The sequence below is a fragment of the Callorhinus ursinus genome, unplaced genomic scaffold (assembly GCF_003265705.2).
Source record: "Callorhinus ursinus isolate GAN/ISIS: 27379988/994484 unplaced genomic scaffold, GSC_fseal_2.0 scaffold18, whole genome shotgun sequence".
NCBI classification, from domain to species: domain Eukaryota; kingdom Metazoa; phylum Chordata; class Mammalia; order Carnivora; family Otariidae; genus Callorhinus; species Callorhinus ursinus.
Genome location: NW_027397080.1, coordinates 23,808,283 through 23,828,089, shown reverse-complemented (window position 1 = coordinate 23,828,089; position 19,807 = coordinate 23,808,283). Strand labels below are relative to the sequence as shown.

The following is a 19,807-nucleotide window of genomic DNA, read 5'->3' as shown; positions in this document are numbered from 1 at the left end:
TCTCCAGGGCAGGGACGCTGGGGTTGTGGCTTCCGGTTTTGAGCAATGACAAGTAAAGTTGCTTTGAATGTGAGCATTCATTTTTCTCGGATGCATCCCTAGGAGAGGAGAGGCAGGAGCGTGGGGGGAGGCAGATGTTCAACTTTAGTGGAAGCTGTCTGTATTAATTTGCTAGGGCCACCATAACAAAAGACCATAGGCTTAACAGAAATGTGTTCTTTCATAGTTCTGGAGGCTTAAAGTATGAAACAAAGGTGTCAGCAATGGCCCTGCTCCCTCTGAAACTCTAGGGAAATATCATACCTTGCCTCTTCCCAGCATCCGGTGGCGGCCGGATGCCTGGAATGTTCCAGATGTCCACACGGCTTCCTCCTCCCATCCATCCGAGTCTGCTCGGATGTCACCTCTGCAGAGAGGCCTTCCCTGACCACCTTGTTTAAAGCAGCATCCCTGGGCGCCTGGGTGGCTCAGTTGGTTAAGCGACTGCCTTCGGCTCAGGTCATGATCCTGGAGTCCGGGGATCAAGTCCCGCATCGGGCTCCCTGCTCAGTGGGGAGTCTGCTTCTCCCTCTGACCCTCCCCCTCTCATGCTCTCTATCTCATTCTCTCTCTCAAATAAATAAATAAATAAAATCTTTAAAAAAAATAAAATAAAGCAGCATCCCCATCATAATCTTTATTCTACCCTTTTCTCCCCATAGAATATATCTATGTAACTTCCTGGTGTTATGTGTTACATACTTATAAGTTTGCTTGTTTATGGGTCTCCCTTGCCCTCTAGAAATCAAGGTTCCTCTCCTCTCCTGCTCACCCACTCCATCCCCAGCACCTGGAAGGTTGCCGGGGCAATCAATAAATCCTTGTTAAAGAAATGAATACCTGGATCTGTAGAATGGCGTGAGAGTAACTGCTTGCCCAGGGAGGGTAGCCCCTGGGAGAGGAAATGGGATCTTGCTCCGTCAGGTTCTAGCACAGAAGCAACCAACTCCGGAAGCTCCAGGGAAGAACCCATGTCTTTGCCTCTTGAAGCTTCTGGAAGCACCCACGTGCATGGGCTTGTGGCCCCCTTATAGCAGTGTCATTTCGCCAACGTGTACCTCTGTTACCACCTCTTCTTTCCCGAGCCTGCCCCTCCTGCCCCTCCCTGCTAGGAACTCTTGTGATTTCATAGTCCAGGAGAGTCTCCCCACCTCGGGTTCCTCAACCACATATTTGCAGTCCCTTTGACCATCGGTAAGATGCAGGGACCATCCACATGGTCCTTTCTTTTTTTTTTTTTTTAAGATTTTATTTATTTATTTGAGAGAGAGAATGAGAGATAGAGAGCATGAGAGGGAAGAGGGTCAGAGGGAGAGGCAGACTCCCTGCTGAGCAGGAAGCCCGATGCGGGACTCGATCCCGGGACTCCAGGATCATGACCTGAGCCGAAGGCAGTCGCTTAACCATCTGAGCCACCCAGGCGCCCCTTTCTGTACCTCCAGTTCCCTCTCTAGCATCTGGCAAACAGTAGGTGCTCACGAACTTGGCACGGGCTCCTGGAGAGCAAGAAGCCCTGGTATCCATCCCCGTGCCCCCACCGTCCTGGGCTGGCCTGGCAGGCTGAGCCCCTCAAAGGCATTTGTTGAACTGAGCGGACCCACTGGGTACTGTGTGAGGTGGGCACGGAGACTGCTTGGGTAGAGCACTGGGGGTCTGGGGCGGAGGTGGCCGGTGGGGGAGAGGAAGCGGAAGGCATTGTGGCAGGAGAGAGAGGAGCAGGCTGGCTCGTGCGGGGTTTGGGCTCCAAATGAAAGGGTTCGAGTCTGACCCCCTCAGGGTGTCATGGAACTGGATCTTTGCTGGGAATAATCAAGCCAAAGCGTAAGGAGCCCCTTAAGACAGGAGATGACGTGATAGGGTCACCCAGTGCTAGGCTCCTGGTGTCTGAATCCCAGCTCTGCCACACGGCTGTGGGACCCTAGGCGGGGCCTCAGTTTCCCTCTCTCTAAACTGGGACTGATGATGGTAACAGTACCTACCTTGTAGAACGCTCCCGAGGCTTAGATGAGTTCATAAAGCTCTTAGACCTGGCACAAGCCACAGGGAGTAGACGTGGGGTGACGATTATGGGCTAAGCACCTTACATGGGTGTCAGCCTCTGCCACGTTCACCCAGCAACCTTCACTGAACACCTGTGATGAGCCAGGCATGGCGCTGGGCCCTAGGGAGACGGTGGTGACCAGCCCCACCCAGGCCCCACTTACACAGGGCTCTCAGTTACCCCTGGGGGGAGGAATCATTATTGGTCCCATTTCACAGGTGAGAACACTGAGGCCTACACCTGCCCAGCACTTGAGGGCACATGACTAGAAAGCATTGGTGCCAACATTTAACACTGGACAGTCTGCGCTCTGTCTGGACTGCTGTCCTCTGTTGCTTCCTGATTCACAGCCCTAGTACCCAGAGTCCTGGAACTCTGCCCTGAGTCTTTCTGGAAAACTTGGAAGCGGTTCTGAAGCAGGGGTCTCTTGCCTTGTTACAGCCATCTCGGGAAGACATGAAAATTTGCCTCTGATCAAATTAGACCCGTGTTGTGGTATAACTTTCTACATTCACCATAAAGCTAATAAACTAATAAATTAGCCAGAATGACAATATCATCAGGCAGGACTACACACTAACGCGTGGCCGTAATTACTCCCACAGCCGGGGCCAATTTCTCAAATTTCGCCTTGGCCAACTTTCCTCAGCTCACCATGTCCCTAATAAGGCATAACTCACTCTATAAACATTAAATTGACTTATTTATTTTAAATTACAGTGGAACTGAAAACCACCTTGATACACCTATTCTCACGCATCTGCCTTCTCCTGAACATAGCCTGATTTATTTATTTTTTTTAACAAAGACACTGTCTGGTCTGCCTCGACCCTCCCCCTCCCCCTCATCCTATTTCTCCAGCCCATCCTGGCTGCCCTCCTGCCACATTCCAGCTCTAGAGATCTGACTCATGCCCTGGAGGCTAGCAGGTCATCCCTCACGTATAAAGATGATTCATGGCTAATTAATAGTAGTCACGGGGCCAACACTGATTGAGTGAGTATGCCCGCTGCTGTGGGCTGGGCCCTCTGCTCTGGCTTCTGCATACATGAACTTGTTGAAGCCTCATAATAAGCCCGTGGGGGCCACTCTTCATGAGCCCCACTTTGCAGATGAGGTAACGGGAATCAGAGAAGTCAAGTGCCTTGCCTGAGGGCACACAGAGAATGACTTGTAGCAGAGCCAGGACACGCAGGGGTGGTCTGAGGCCATCCCTCTACCATCCTACCCCTCAGCAACTGCACGGATGCCAAAGATGCCTCAGGCCCCAGAGAGCCCTAGGAATTCCAGCTGCAATAAGACATATTTCTTGAGCTGTAGGAGGCACTCACAGCCTGGTGGGGACCCCGAGGGTCCACAAGCATCTACCTGGCCTGGCTGACAGAGGTACGGGAGGGTGCAGGGCTTGGATGGATTATCAGAGACCACGCTTGGTGGGAAATGGCCAAAGAAACAGGAGGAAGGCCTTCCAGTTGGGGGGCACAGCAGAGGCAAAGGCCAGGCGGGGCATCCAGAGATCTGTAGCTGCAGTGAAGGCAGGGGAGGGTGCTCGAAGCACCGTGTGAGAGGAATCACAGCAGTGGGGAGCATTTGCTCTGGTCCATTTACACCCCCCAGGCTATTCCCACTCAGTCCAAGGAGATGAAGCCACCGTGCATGAGAGCTGTCCATAGGCGGACGCAAGCTGACCCACCCCAAACCACCTGGAACCAAGAAAAGAGGGAAACTCTGGCTCCAGCCAGCAAGCCTGGCCACACTTGAGTCCAGGGTTTGATAATATTGCTCTTGCCAGAGATTAACTTGGATAGGCCCGGCACCAGGGCATCTATGTAACTTCCCTGAGTCCTCTCCTCATGTGTACAATGGGAGTGGTGATGCTTACATCAAGGACATTGAGTGGTACATGGAAGACACTTAATGTAGACTTGTTAGATGGATAAATGATGGTTGGATGGATGGATGGATGAGTGATGGATAGTTGGATGGATAGATGGATGGATGGATGGATGGATGGATGGATGGATGGATGGATGTTTGAGTGGAGTAGTAGATGGATGGATGGATGGATGGATGGATAGGTGAAGGGATGGATAGATGCACTGAAGATCTGATAAGATCCTATATAGAAGTTCTGAAACAAATAATGCAATATCTGTTAAGAGAAAAAAAAAAGAAGAAGAAGATAGCAGGAGGGGAAGAATGGAGGGGAGTAAGTCGGAGGGGGAGACGAACCATGAGAGACGATGGACTCTGAAAAACAAACTGAGGGTTCTAGAGGGGAGGGGGGTGGGGGGATGGGTTAGCCTGGTGATGGGTATTAAAGAGGGCACGTTCTGCGTGGAGCACTGGGTGTTATGCACAAACAATGAATCATGGAACACTACATCCAAAACTAATGATGTAATGTATGGTGATTAACATAACAAAAAATTCTTTAAAAAAAAGAATAAAATATATTTTAAGCAGAAAAAAAAAAGATCCTATATAGAAGCCCACAGCGTGGTATCTGAAACAGAAAAGTCTTTCAGTGTTCATGAAGTTGGAAGCACAAAGTCTTGCCAAACTCCAGAGTGCAGAGATTCCTCCTTGCCTCCCAGGCTCACCTTCTGGAAGTCAGGGCCCCTGATGGAAAACCGAGACCCAGAGGGAGCGCGAGACAGAGATATATCAGGGGCCAGTTGGGGTCCTCAGCCTGTGCCAGTCACTGGGCCTGGGCTCTGCCAGACAATGATGCAGAGCAGTGGGGGGTAGGATGCCCTGGAGACCTTGGGCCCTGTCAGAGCAGGGCTGTCATCGTCCCCTCCTCCTCAGCATGGGGCATGGGCACCGCCAGAGCCAGAGAGTGAGTTTCAGTGTGACTTTTGGCATGTTACTTAACCTTCTGTGCCTCAGCCCCCCCAGCTATAAAATGGAGATGAGATAATACAGGTATCTAGTAACTACATAATAACAACCACAGGGCAATTAGGGGATTCAGTGGGTCAATAGGTTTAAGTGTTTATTTAGAACAGTGTCTGGCGCACTCTAAGGGCTGTGTGTTCTGTATTCAGCAAACATACTGACCACCGGTATGTGCCCAGCAAATTCTAGGTACTGGGGACACAGGTGGACAGGTTGGCTCGTGGAGCTAATAATGTTCAAGGACGGGGCCCACCCTTTGTTCCCCTTTGCAGGACTGATGACGTCTCTCTGTACCGCTGCCGTTCCGTGTGACGTCGAGCTGTTCATGGAACCTCACCGAGCCTCCGGTTCCACTCTGGGTCTTGGTGACAGTTAAGAAATGGAATAAGTGGGGTGCTTAGAAGCAGCGCTTTCTTTGTCAATCGGTGGTGGTATTGCTCATGCCAACTTTTTCCAGGACCGGCACCCACCCCTCTCCTCCAGGGTCTGTGAACAGGGAAAGAACATTCCATCCTTTCATTTCCTATTATCACACACCTCACCAACGGTCCTGGGGAGCAGGCATTCTATCAGTCACTTTTACAGATCAGGAGGCAGAAGCCTAGAGAAGGTAAGCAATCTGCCCCAGGTCACAGTGCTCCCAAGTGGCAGAGCTGAGATTTGACCTCAGAGGACCTCTCTCAGATGCCACCACCTGTGCTTTTGGCCATGAAGCTACTCCTTAGCTCTGAGAATCAGAACCACCAGATTCAAGAGACCTCAAGACCAGGACAAAGCCTCGGACATCCCAAATTCACTGGAGAAAGTGAATCCTTTCACTTTGGTGTTTAGTTTTGAGTGTCGTCAAGAGCAGCACCCACCCACATTCTCTCCGTGCCCACCCTGGTGGCCCTGTATTCCAGGGCCTCCTTCTCCCACCTAGTCTCTCGGCATGCGCCCGCACCCCTGCCCAGGCGTCTCAAGGAGCCACAGAGGAGAGCTAAGTGAGGGACAGGCAGCACGAACACCAGTGCTATCGATGGGAATGAAAACGGAAAGGCAGCGTCGGGGCAGACTCTGCTCTCCGTCCGTGTACTCTCTTATTTAGTCCCTCCAAAAGCCCAAAGCCCACAGGAAAGGTACTATTATTGTCCCGAATTTTAAGGTGGGAAAACAGGGGCGCCTGGGTGGCTCAGTCGTTAAGCGTCTGCCTTCGGTTCAGGTCATGATCCCAGGGTCCTGGGATCGAGCCCCGCATCGGGCTCCCTGCAACGAGGGAAGCCTGCTTCTCCCTCTCCCACGCCCCCTGCTTGTGTTCCCTCTCTCGCTGTGTCTCTCTCTGTCAAATAAATAAATAAAATCTTAAAAAGAAAAAACAACTAAGGTGGGAAAGCAGAGGCACAGAGTGGTGACGTAACTTGCTCAAGGTCACACAGTTGGTCAGGGGAGGAACTGGGGTTCAGAGGAAGGTTCCAGTCTGTGCTGTGAGCACAGCTGTTTTTGGCGTCCATACTGTTCACAAAGGTGCTGACAGTGGGTCTGGAGAATGCACAGGGACAGGTCACCTGGGACACTAAAGGCCTTTCCCAGAGCTGGGGCCGGTGTGTTGACTCTAGATGGCTCTTCCCAGACCAGGATTGGGGGCCACCCCACAGCCAGCTGCTAGCACTGTCCTGGGCCAAGGCAACCATTAAATGATACTGCAGTGGGCATGAGGGAGAGACCCTGCCCCCTTGCCCCCCAAGCTCACAGGTGGGTGAACAGTTGCTCCGTTCCTCATTCTCACTTTTCCAACACCACCACCAAGAACACATCTCCTCCTTACGTTGGCCATTAGCACAAGGAACAGATGGTGGAGGCTTTGGTTGAGAGTGACGTGTCTGTAAAATGCGCCAGTCCGCCAAGCCACTGTTCACTTCTGTTCACTTCTGTGGGCCTGTGTCCTCTGAGAAGGGGTGTGTGTGTGTGTGTGTGTGTGTGTGTGTGTGTGTGTGTTTGGCTGAGCACGATGTCTGTATGGTCTTAGTGGGAATCCAAGGTGCCCACTCCAGGAGCTCAAATGCAACAAGGCTTGGGGAGAGTTGTCAGGCATGTGGCCACCACCGCAACTCCTCCTTGGCAGGCTCAGCCGAGCCCCTGACAGTCTCAGCTCTGCTACTCACTTGCTTCTTATGTTTCTCCTATAAGTCCTTCCTCCCATCAGGGTCTCGCTCACAAACTAGGGGCACACAGGCCAAAGCCAGCCAGTAAACGAGTTCTGTGTGACCAACCGTGAAGGGTTTTTTTTTTTAATTAAAATTTTTTAATTAAATCAATGGCAAACTTTTGAAAATTAGGAGATTGTACATCCATATCTTTATTTTTAGCTTTTCTTTAAAAAGTGGACAATGTGGCCTTTTTACCAGTTATTCCCAAATTACAGCAATCTATTGCCATCAGTGGTGGATGGAGTTACCGGAGGGAATCATTTCCCCATTCCCCATGGCCCACCGGCTTTCTATTGTCTGAAACTGTATCAGTTAGTATTCGTTTGGGCTACATATAACAAAAACCCAAAGTAAGTGTGTCTTCAACTAGATAAAAGTTTCTTTTTTTTTTCTGAGAGCCCGTGTAGCCTGTCCAGAGCATGTGGGCTGTTCCAGGCTGTTCCAGGTGTCAGGGATTCAGGCTCCTTCACTCCTGAAGCTCCACTGTGCATGGCCTCCATTTTCAAGGGCACCTCAGAGTCTAAGAAGGCTGCTCCAGCTCCAGCTCTAGGGACTACATTCCAGGCAGGAAGACCAGGAAGGGGAAGGAGAAGGACACACACCCCTCCCTTGAGGATCCTTCAGGAAGTTGTACATACTACCGCTATTCCCGTCCCATTGGCCAGAATATAGTCACATGACCACACCTGCTCTGGGGGTGGCTGGGAAATGTAGTCTTTATTTAAGGCAGCCATGTGTGGGGCTATCAGGGATTCCATTACTATGGAAAGAGAGTAGCTGTTGAATTGTTTAACTTCCTTACACAGAAGGTAAGCCTGTGAAGAGGAGACTTTGTCTTTGACTTTATCTCTGAGCTTCTGTTACTTCATTGGTAATTTGCATACCGTTGTTCATCTCATAAAGTCGGTCCAAGGAATTCACAAGGAAGTGATGGGTTGTAAACATGCCCAGCAAAATTTGTGGTGCTTAATGTCAGTTCAGCGGTTGTCAGCCACTTCCATTCTGCCCCCAGATGTCCACATGGCTCGCTCACTCCCCTCCTTCAGTCTCTGCTCAAGTGTCGCCTCCCCCTGACCACCCTGCAATTTAACATTTAAAATTTAAACCCCTACTTCCACCCCCAGCATGCTCTATCCCTGTCCTGTCTTTATTTCATACATCTATAACCACCGACATGCTATTTTTTTTTAAGCTTGCTTTGTCTCTGGCCTGTCTCCCTCATCTAGAACATCAGCGTCATGAAGACTGATTTTTGTCTGTATTGTTCACAGCTGTACCCTGGCACCTCAGACAGGCCCTGACACATAGTAGGTACTCCGTAAACATACACTGAACGAAGGTGTGAATGAACAGATAGTTCTAGAATGTCTTCTCTGTGCGAGGCACGGCGCTGGGGTGAGAGACAGAGCAGGGAACAAGATACCTTCCAGTTTCCACGTCCCCGTGGCATCGAGCCCAAAACTGAACCCGCTAAGATAAATACCTATTACCTTGGATGGGGTCTCGGTGCCAGCAAGAGTCCGGGCGTTTTAATTTTGTTTTGACAAAGAAGCTGATGGGAGAGGCTGACTGGCTCCTCTGTCTCCCATCTGCCGGCAGCCCCAGGCGCCCTGGCCTGACCTTCCCCGCGCTCAGCCCCGCATGGCTCAGGACAGTAAAACATAATTGGCCTGCCCTACTTTTTAAGAGAACCCAGATTGAAGGATTGGGTTTTTTGGTGGGCTGACCTGTTTAAGGGCCTTAAGAGGAAGCTGGGAGTTTCAATTTTCCACTGCCAAAGCAAGGCTGTTTTTAGCTCAGCTTTGATGAAACAGCAGGAATCGGGTTTGGCCCTGGGTCACCCATCAGCTGACCTGGTTGGGATCAGCCCTCCCGCGAGGCCCCAGGCCCAGCTGCAGGTTTGCAGGGAAAGTTAAGGTTTGCTTTACTCAACCAGGGTAATTGATCCTGCTCTGAGCGACCCCAGGGCCATCCCAGAGGAAAGAGGGAACTGCGGGCCACTTCTCATGTTTTGTCCTCTTGCTGGACTCTCGGAGCCTGACAGATCTGCACTCCGGCCCCAGTTCTTCCCGGCATCCACCGTGTGACCTACGACAAACTGCTTGGCCTGTCCGGGCCTCAGTTTCCTAATCTGCTAAGAGGTTTCTCATTTTGATCTCGCTGGGCGGTTGCAGGTCCTAAACGTTAGAACGTCGGCAGGCTGCCGTGTCCATCTCGGACTCTGAGGACATTTCCCCCAGTTGGCTCCCTGAGGGAGGCTGGCCTGACGGACAGCCACACCCGAGGGCCGGGCTGGCTCGGGCCCTGGCCGACGGAGCCTCTCTGAATTACAGTGCTTTGGTGTGCCGCCTGCTTGTCTCGGGGTCAAGAACCATGCCTCTGAGCCTCTTTTCTGATCCTTTTGTCAAACTGTGGTTGAAGAGATTCGGCTCTGGGCCACTCCGATCCCATAGTAGAGGGACTCGTGGGATGGGTTCTTGTTGGAGGCTGCTTCCAGGAAAAATGGGGTCCCTGCAGACGAAGGGGTCTGCTCTCGGTCCCCAGAAGGCACAGCCCGGCCGTGTGCTGCCTCACCAGCAGGAGGCCGGGAGCCAAACCCATTGCTCTAGAGCCTTCGTCGGCTGCCTTGTTTTCTTCAGAGCACTCACCCTGCTCCTCCCTCACCCCTCTTTCCAGTCTGCAGGAGTTTGCTTCTGCCCTGCCCCTGGCCGGTGACCTCGCAGAAGCCTGTGTCACTCACTCGCACCTCAAAAGGCAATGAGCATGGGGCTTCAGGGCATTGACTCTGGGGCCCCGCTGTCAGGATGCGAGCCCCAGCTGACATCCCCCGGCTGGGTGGGCATCAACAAGTTCTAAACAACACCCCCATGCCTCGGCTTCCTTATCTGTGAAATTGGGGTGATGCTACTAATACCTACCTCACGGGGTTGTTGTGAGGATTGAGCTTTACAGATGGGGAAACTGAGGCACAGATACTGACTAACTTGTCCCACATCACTCAACTTCAGCATGATAAAACCGGGAGTACCGGGCACACAGGAAACTCTATTATTACTATTACTATTATTATCTTATTTCAGAGGGCTTCTGTGAGGGTTGAAAGAGATCGGTGTTCAAAGTGGCCAGCACTGGGTCTTACACATAGTAGGTGCTCAATGAACCACTGATGTGCAGCGTTGGACGAGGCATGCATGGTCCCCTAGGATCCCTCAGTCCCTAGGGTGCGGCTGTGTTCATTAAACAAGACCAGAGGGATCACTGGTGCCAGACAATGCACAGAGCCCTGGAATAGCCACCTTCTACACCTTCCCGCTCCTGCTGAAGGCCGACTTGATTCCCAAGACGCTCGGGGTCCTCCTGATGCCGACTCTCACCACCATCAAGTAGAGAGGCAGAGATTCCTGCTAAAAAGTGGAGGATTCACAGGGATAGAAAGGAGGCAGCGGGTACAACCATGTGCCCCCAGCCTTCTCTCTCACTTCTAGCTGCTCGTCACCCCTCTTCCTTTGTCTGAGGTCCCTTTGGCCCACTGCCTGGTTTCTGGTTCCCCACCGTCCAGTGTCTTTCCAGGAGGCACCTGTCCCATGCCCTGTGCCTGCTGGCCCTGGGAGGGCGTGGGGGGAAGACAGGTGGAAGGAACGTCCAGAACCTTTTGGCCCTCTCACCTCTGCCTGCCTCCCCAGCCAGACCCTGCGCTGAGCATGCTGACCATGAGAAACAGATCGATCAGGACTTGGAGGAAGAAGTGGTTTCCATGGCAGCAGCAAGAGGCTGGGGAGGAGAGGCCAGGCAAGGAAGGGGAGGGAGAGTGGAGGGGAGGGTCAGAAGGGGAGGGCTGGGGAGGAGCAGGCAGCTGACCAAAGAGTCAGGAAAATGGGATGGACAGAGCAGGAGGGAGGTTGGGAGTGGGCTTCTGGCTGAAGCTCCTGGTAGCAGCCAAGATGCTTCCGGCTGCTACCGGAATGGATGGTGCAGTGGCCCCCCTCCGTCTTCCACCAACTGGGCGTCAAGGAGGCCAGAGCGGCAGGGGCCAGTAAGCCCGGGATCTGTCAGCATCCAGGGTCCCCGTTACTAACTTCCCAGGTATGGGTGGTCTAGGGATCCCAGGCTAGGCTCTGTGGACTTTTGTTTGAGAATGCATCACTGGAAGATAAAATCTGATTCCTGAGAGGCCTTTTCCCACCTTGGAAACAGGTCACTTCCAGTGTGCCCGCTGGGAAATCACAGCTGCCCTCTCTGGAGCACTCCTCTGGGCAGGAATGAGGGGCCTTCCATGGTGACCCCCTTTGAGCCTCCAAACAAAGGCTCCCTACAGCCCAGATGCAAAAGAGGGTAGTGACCTGTCTGAAGTCACACAGACCTAGAGGCCTGAGCTGGACTGGCATGAGCGCCCAGCACCTTGCCGTCTAAGAGGAAGGGAATGAAATTCTAGAATGTAGGCGACTGTAGCTCAGGGGTGGGCCAGTGGGAGATAAGCCCCTTCCCTTGGAAAGGCAATGCAGGGGCCGAATGGGGTCTCATCCGGGTCCTCCGCATCCGCTGTCGCTAGAAGGAGGGGCTGACCAGAGATCCAGAGCCACTTGGGTCTCACTTATACCCCCTTAAATGCTCACGGCCAGAATTGCCAACGCACAAAGTCTGGGACCAAGCAGGGCCTGAGGTGGGTCCAGACTCCCCAGACTGTGGAGGGAAGTGGGGGGCAGGGCAGGAGGGGACTGGAACGTTCTGGAACTTCTCTCACTCCTTTGCCTCCCCTCCCCATCATCCCTCCCTAGCAGCCCTGCATTGGATTGGAAGCCACAGATGTTTTGCACCCACTGAGAGGTTTTATGATGGAAACCATTTTCAGATTGAAAGGGGGATGAAAATTTCTAATGGCTTTTCAAAGGCTCTGGGAAAGAAAAAAAAAAAAGAGTTCAGGCAGTTTCTGGAAAGAAAGGGGAAAACACACAAGGAAGAAGGTAATGAAATTCTTGGTGCCAAGGGAGGGGCTAGGCCCTTGGCTAAGGGGCTTTTCTGGCAGCCCCAGACCCCCTGCCCAGAGCTCCCTCTCCCCCCCCACCTGGTCCCTGAGCCCTCCAGTTCAAGACAGCCTGTTCACTCCTAAGTGGTGCCACTCAAATGTTCTCAGGGGAGCCCACCACATTTAGGTTTGCCAGACCCTTGACTGGCTCCCCAGTGTGTATGGGGGCGAGTGGCTGGAAGGGGATGGGGGCAGCTGTGGGCTTCTGGCCCCAAGGAGCAATTCTGACGCATCCTTCTGCTTGGTTGGGGGCAGGAGAAGTTGGACCCAAACTCTCCAGTTTTGTGTTGTGAAAAGAACACCAGGTAGTTCGGGCTCGTGGAGCTCCCAACTCGCTGAGGCTTCTGGCTCGAAGCAACCACAGTTCAGGAGCTGGTCCTCTGGGCCCTGAGTGAGGGGTCTGTAATGTTATTACAATCCTCAAGCCACCATGCAGGGGGCTGTCTGTGGCCTGTTGCCCAGGTCCCTCTCTGGATCAGCTAACACAGGTAGCCTTGCCTGTGTTGCCTATCCTTGATCTGCCGCTGACTGCTGTCTGGCCTAGGGCAGGTCTCTCCTCTCTAGTTTTATCATTTGTCAGATAGAAGGTGACCAGCAGCCTGATTTGCCTGGAGCTGAAGGGTTTCTAGAGCAAGGGAATGTCAGTGCTAAAACGGGCAAAGTCTTGGACGAACCAGGACTAGTTGGTCACCCTAGTTAAGTGACCAGGCTGGATTGGGAAATCTGATATTAAAGGAGCAAGCTCCCAGCCTCCTCTACGTACATCCGTGCACGCAGGACGAGTCCCTCAGCTTAAGGGGGAGTCTCCTTCCTCCGCCAGCGTCTCTGCGTATGCAGTCCCCATGGCTCCACACCTGCCCAGGGACAACATTTCCCCCGTCTGCTCCTGTCAAAGGCTCGCTGGAGGAGAAACTCCAGGAATTAACCAAAAGGAGGTGAAGTAATTGTTCCTGGGTTTCAGAATGTTCCATCCCCATCCCTTTGGGGTTGAAACTTCTCTCTCCCCAGGCAGCTTCCCTAGGACTGTATTCAGGATGGGTGGCTCAGAGCTTAACACTTCCGACGACATTAGCCAAGTTCCCACCAAGTAGAACAAGACCCCACTTGCCCTTGATCTCAGTCTAGGGTCTGGGCTCCACTTTCCGGGGTGAGCTTGAGCTTAGTCTCACCCCCAGGGGACCAGAAAAGATTGAGAATGCATCATCTCTTTCAGAAGCTGGAAGACAGGGAGCAGGTGCAGGGTCTGGCTCAGGAGGGCAGAGAGAGATTCAGCACCGAGTCAGAGCAGAGTGGGAGGGATGGAGGCCATGCTCCGTGTGTGGCCAGCTTTTTGGCAGTCCCTGCTGGTTTAAAGAGCCATGTGGAGTGGCAAAATCTCTCCTCCAATAATTTCTACTCAACAGTACTCACGAGAAACACACATGTGTCAAGGCCTTCCAAGCTCTACATCTGATATTTGGGGTTTGGTGAAGCCAAGGGGAGGGGACCACCTAGTGTGTCTGGTGGGGAAGGGCAGGGTCAAACAGATGGATGGACCTACAGGGGAGGGAGAAGGACTGAGCACCCGAGATTGGGGTTTGCTGGTCAGTAGCCACAACATCACCTGGGAGCTTATTAGAAGTTCTCAGGCCCTGAGCAGACCTACTAGAATCTGCGTGTCAACCAGACCCTGGAGGATGGAGTACATTGAAGTTTGAGGTCTGTACCCCTGCACCCTCCCAGAGTCTCCAGTAGAGGCTCCCATCCCAAAACAAGGCCCTTTCTCACCTGTCCCTGGCTGCTTTCCCAGGTCTGCCAGTTGCCACAAATACTATCCCCAGTAGCCAGTCCGTTTCCTAGTCCTGCGGGGTTCATGCCACCAGGGCTGTGAGGGGAACGTCAGAAGCAGTGAGGGCAGCTGGGAAGGGGGAGCAGCCGGAGCTGGCTGAGCAGGTGCACACCTGGGCCACTGGGCCAAGCAGACCTGAGTTGCCCATGGGCTCTGAGCCAGGCTCTGCAAATGGCCTCAGGTGTGAGGGGAGGGGCGGGGCCAATTGCTGCCCCGCCTTTCCCAGAGAGCAGCAAACCTTCTCCAAGTGTCCTATTAGGAAACATCCCAATAGTACCCATGGCAGCCGGAGAGTTTATGGCCATTTTTATTAGCCCTGCCCCAAGGCTCCGTAAAGATGGAGCGGGCATTCTGCAGTAGTTACCCCAGCATTGCGGGAGCACGACCCTGAACTTGGAGAGTAAGCAGGTGTTTAAGGGAGGGAGAGAAAAGGTCTGGGCCTCAGGGGCTGTGCAGCCAATCCGGGAGGCATGGCAGGTGCACGAACAGTAAAACTTCATTACTTCCCACTTGAGATCTTTCCAGCAGGGATGACAGGGAGCAGAGCTGAGGCAGGCACTAGGCTAAAAAGATTGCAGGGGGTGTGTTTAACCTACTTGCAAGAGGGAACTATTTCCCAGCCCCCACAAGCTCCGTTTCCATGCAAACAATTGTTACACAAATGAAAAGGATCTCTCCTCTCTTCATTAAAGCAAAGCCTCTAAGGACCAATCGCTACCTGAATCTTCTCCATTACCCCAGAATGAGATACTGTGTATATAAATGAAGACATCTGAATTACAAAATACTTTTTAAATAGGGTAGATTATAAAAGTTTGGTCCTGACAAGTCTTCTTATTTAAATGTTGAATTTTGGCAAAAGATGTGAAGCCACACGCCCCTTTCTTCCCTCCATCCTTTCCTCCTTCCTTTCTGGGTCCAGATCAGAGATGGTCTCAGTCTCACTGAGTTTGGGCTTGATCCTCCAGTGGATGGAAGCCCAGGGAAGGTTCGAAGTTGAAAAGGACCCTCCAGATCGCACTGTGGTAAGATCACTCTGGCAGCAGGGTAGGGAGGGGATGACCTAGAGGGGCCTCCGGCAGGGAGAGGTGGCAAGAAGAAATACAGGTGGAGAGGTTTTGGGCAGAACGGAGTGGGCAGAGGAGAGAGAAGGAAAAGAGCAGGTGTCTGTCACCCCTCCTGCAACTTCCTCTCTCCTGAGAGAAGATTAGAAGGAAAGAGGGTCAGAAGCATCTACGCAAATGCCATGCATACTTTTCTCATAGAGGAAATCACTTTACCTGAAATCCTAGGAAACGTGATCTACAGGAACAGAAAGCAGATCAGTGGTTGCCTGGGGTTGGGGGCCGGGGGATTACAAATGGACACCAGGAAACTTGGGGCGAGGGGGTGACAGATACGTTCATTATCTTGATTTGGCAATGGGTTTCAATGGTGTCTCCATATGTCAAAAGCCATCAAATGTGTAAACTTTGTGCACAGTTTATTGTTTGTCAATCATAGCTCAATAAAGTTATAAACAACAACAAAAATTTTTTAAGAGGCGAGGGTCGCAGGAGACCCCTATGAAATAGAGGTGCCATCAGACCTAACACATTGCACTAGCTCTAAGACCTGGCAGGAGGAGACTGATGTTCGTCATGATGACTGTGATCCTAGGCCAACTTAACGGATGTCCAGCCGACTTCTTCCAAGAAGTGGGGAGACATATAGGCAGACTGGATAGAAAGGATGTTTTGTAGTGTTACAGTGTTGCTATTGAAAAGTGTTGCCCTGTCTTCTTGGCTACATACTCGACACTGCAGACAGTGCCTGGTATCTCCTCGGCACTTAATAGTTTGTTTAAAAATGTAATTGTGTAACAGCACAGGGGGAAGATTCTGACCAGCGCCTACCCCACACCAGGCTCTGTTCTGAGTGTACTTGTCTTGTTCATTCATTTAGGCTTCTGATATCCGCACATGTCACTCACTGGATCACCTGATTCCCTAACGATAGAGCAAGGGAAACTCAAAGATGCCTTCTGTGTCCTCCCTCTCCTGTCCCCTGTTCCCAAGTCCACCACCTCCATCCTGTGTGAATCTAGGACTCTTCCCAATGGAGAGGCAAAGCCACGAAAGGAGAGGTGAGCGGAGGCTGTAAAGTCGGGTCAGGTTTGGAGAATGTGAACGCAGCTCTCTCGGGGGACTGCAGTCAGCAGAATTAAGGGGGCCCACCAGAAGGTGGAGGAAGGGAATTTAGGAAAATAAAAGGCCATCCTGTTTCTCTCAGCAGGGAGGAAGCAGATGGCTCTCATTACCTGGATAGTGGTGGGGCTCAGAATAGAAATACGCTCTAGAGCAGTGGGGGCGAATTCCGGTACCAGAGCGCTCAAACTCACCTGCGAGTTGGTGAAGGAAGATCCTAGGAGCTGATGCCTGGGCAAAGGCACAGGGGCAGGAACCAAGTCCTTGGCATCTCTGTATCAGCCCCTCACCCCCAAGACTCAGCATGGGGCATGGCGCAGAGTAGGCCTACACACTTGTGCTGGCCCTGGGCCTGCAAGAAGCCCCAGTGACCAGCCCTTGCACGGCCTAACCTGAGCCACGGGGGCCATGTGGACATCCGATGGTGCCCCCCACTATCTCTGCGTTCAGTTTTTCAGAAACACAATTACATGCCCTTCAGAGCTGCTGTCAGTGTTGGTAAACTCCAGCCACTAAACTACATTACACTGATTTTGCCAGAAACCTTTGCAGTTATTAATAGTTTATTGATCGGAGCCTATTGCTGATGAGAGTTGGTCTTCTTGCCCCAGCCCCCTCAGGGTCCTGCTATCTGTGCAAGGCCTTTTATCCAGCAAGCAGATCAATGCCACTCAGATCTAGGGAGAGATCTCGGGGCCACTTAATCCACTTTAGAAGGCTACCACTGAGCTCACAAGCTCAGATGAGGTGTTTGGTCCAAAGCAAAGCTGTGCCCTGGAAACTGTTGGGTCTGCAGGTAAGAATGAGTCTCTGCACCTGCTTTCCAGCACAGAGGGAGACAGCATTCTCCGTGCTCACTCCACAGCCTCCTGGAAGGTTGCTGCCCGTGTACTGAATGTTGATTGAGTACCTACCATGATGGCAAGCACCACACATGGTCTTGGGACATGCTGGTAAACCAGACAGGGGCAGACCCGCCTTCCCAGAGCTTACGGTGTGTGGCAGGGGAGGAGGGTGTTCGAGAGTCACGGACATAAGTCGTCAAGTAACAGTTCAGACAAGTACTGCTGTATCAGTTGGCTACTGCTGCATAACGAGCCATCCCAAACCTGGATGGTTTAAAGCAATGTCCATGAATTATTGCTCATGAGTCTAGGGGTTGGCTAGGCTCACTCTTGTGTTTGACCTTGACTGGCATGGCTGGGCCAGCTGGGCCCTCTCTCCATGTCTGTGTGCTCTTGTCCATATCAGAGGCTTGTTCTCGGGGAGGAAGCGGAGAGAAAGCAGGAGTGAGCGGGGGAGAGAGTGGCAGGCGGGTACAGAGAGAGAGAGAGAGAGTTCTTTTGAGACTTCGGCTTGGAATTTGCACACCATCATTCTTACAAATCCTATTGGTCAAAACAAGTCACAAAGCCAAGAATGGGAAAGAGACTGCACCCTTAGATGGGAGGAACTGTAAGGCAATTGGCCAGAGGCATGGATGCAGGGAGGCTATTAAGCAGGGCCATCAATGCCATCCAACCACCACACTCACCTGGTCCAGGTGGTCACTGAGAAAGTGACCATTCTTTTGTAACTTGAAGGATGCAGCCAGGGGAAGAAAATACAACATTCCCTGGAACAGAATATTGCAAGCAAAAGTGCTGAGTCAAAGAGGGCGCTGGGCTAAATGCAACCTGTGTCACCTCTGAGGTGTCCTGGATGGGATTCTGGAACAGAAAAGGGACATTAGTGGAACAACTGGGGAAATCCAGAAAGAGTCTGGACTTGAGCTAATAGTGATGTATCAGTGTTGGCTTCTTCGTCTGACAACTGTACCATGTTCACAAGGGAAGTTGGGTGAGGGATGTATGGGAATGCTCTATTCTCTGTGCAACTTTTCTGTAAATCTAAAATGATTCCAAAATTAAGTTTATCTTTTAAGAAGGCACTTGGCAATGAGAGGAATGGAAAGAACACCGTTGTAGCTGGAGGAGGGCAAGGCTGAGAGGTGCTGGAGATGTGGCAGGAAGCAACCAGGTTGGCCAAGATAAGGACTCCGGCCTCAATCTTTAAGAGCAGAGAGAAGTCTCTACAGGGCTTTAGCAAGAAGTGCCATCAGTTCTATTTGTATTTGAAAAGATCTGGATTCCACCTGCAGGATGGATCCAGAGGGAGATTAGCAGGGGCAGGAAAACCAGTTAACATTCTGCCCCACATTCCAGGTGAGAAAAGGTCTGGGGGCAGGGGCGGGGGAGGAGGGAAGTGGATATAGTGCAGGATGTATTTAGGAAGCGGAGCACCCAGGACTTGGCCACTGAATGTGGTCGGGGAGATGGAGCATGGTGCCCACGAGCAGGTCTGGGACCACTGGTGGAGCTAGGGAGCCCAGTTAAGGAACACCTAGGTCTGTACAGAGTCCTAAGGGGGGAAGCTGTCTTCTTCACAAGTCACCAATCCAAGTGTCCCCTGAGCCACCTTCTATCACCTGCGCTGTGTCACCTACACGAGTTGCCCAAACATACTGCTTATGTTACTGTCCCCTGAGCATGTCATCAGTGTAGCAATGGCCTAAACATGTCACCTGTGTTGCTGTCACCTAAACACCTCTGCGTGTATCACCCACATGGCAGTTACCTGCACGTTTCCACCTGGGTGCCAACCCTGTCACCATTACCTCATTACATCACCTGGGTGGCTATCAGCTACACGTGTCTCCTGAGCCTGTTTCTGTAGGGGGGCATGTCGCCTGCGCACATGTCACCTGCACAAGTCACTTACCGTATAACTGATACCTACGACTGTCACCTAAATATGTCACTCTAGGCGACTGTCACTCAGCAACAGTGCCCGGTAGAGGGCCTGTTTTTCCAGTCTAGCTGAGTTACAAGCAAAGAAAATAGCTCCTGAGGGGAGCCAGTCCCCTGCTGTTCCCACTGACAGGGTGCTCCCCTGAGGGTGGGGAAGGGAGGAAAGCAGCCTCTTCCCCCACAAAGTTTCCCTGATGAAAATCTCCCGTTCTCCCAGTCCTTTTATGACAGTCGGTAGACCAGATGTCAACCTCCGCGTATTCTATGTAAATGAAGGTGTTTGTTTATGCTAATGTGTGCTGGCTCTGCTCTGAGCCAGCAGCAGTAGAACCCAGGCTGAGAGCCCAGGTGTGGGGAGCACTGAGTCAGGAGGGAGGTGGGGGGCACCGAGTCAGGAGGGAACGGAGCTGGGCGACAAAGATGGGGGCAGTGGACATGAGAAAAGAGAGTGAATCTGAGGTTGGAGAGCACAGCAGAAGCTAATGGGAGGGGGTGGCTTAGCTGAGTAGAGAGCCAACGTATCCATGAGGAGGTGGGAACAGAGAGCTAGATCGAAGGAACCTCCCTCCTCGGGGTGGCAGGGTGGGACGCACACCCAGAGCCTGTGCCCTTCACCACCGCCCTCTCCTTCCCCTACTGCGTGCGCTCTCTGATCGGAATAAAGGGCCGGTGTGGTGGACAGGGCTTCATGACCGTGACTGTGACTGTGAGTTCTTCCTGTTTTGTGCTGCAGTGTTACAACAGGAGACCCAAACACAGAGACCCCACTGCCTCTAAGTTGTGGCCAGAAGAGGCTCCCCTTTGGCAACGTGAT

General features: G+C 52.2%; 1 protein-coding gene across 2 annotated transcripts in view; it reads left to right on the top strand.

Moving 5' to 3' along the window:
- IGSF21 (immunoglobin superfamily member 21) overlaps positions 1–19,807 on the top strand; it is a 133,555-nt gene that overhangs the window by 74,415 nt on the left and 39,333 nt on the right. The window lies entirely within an intron of this gene.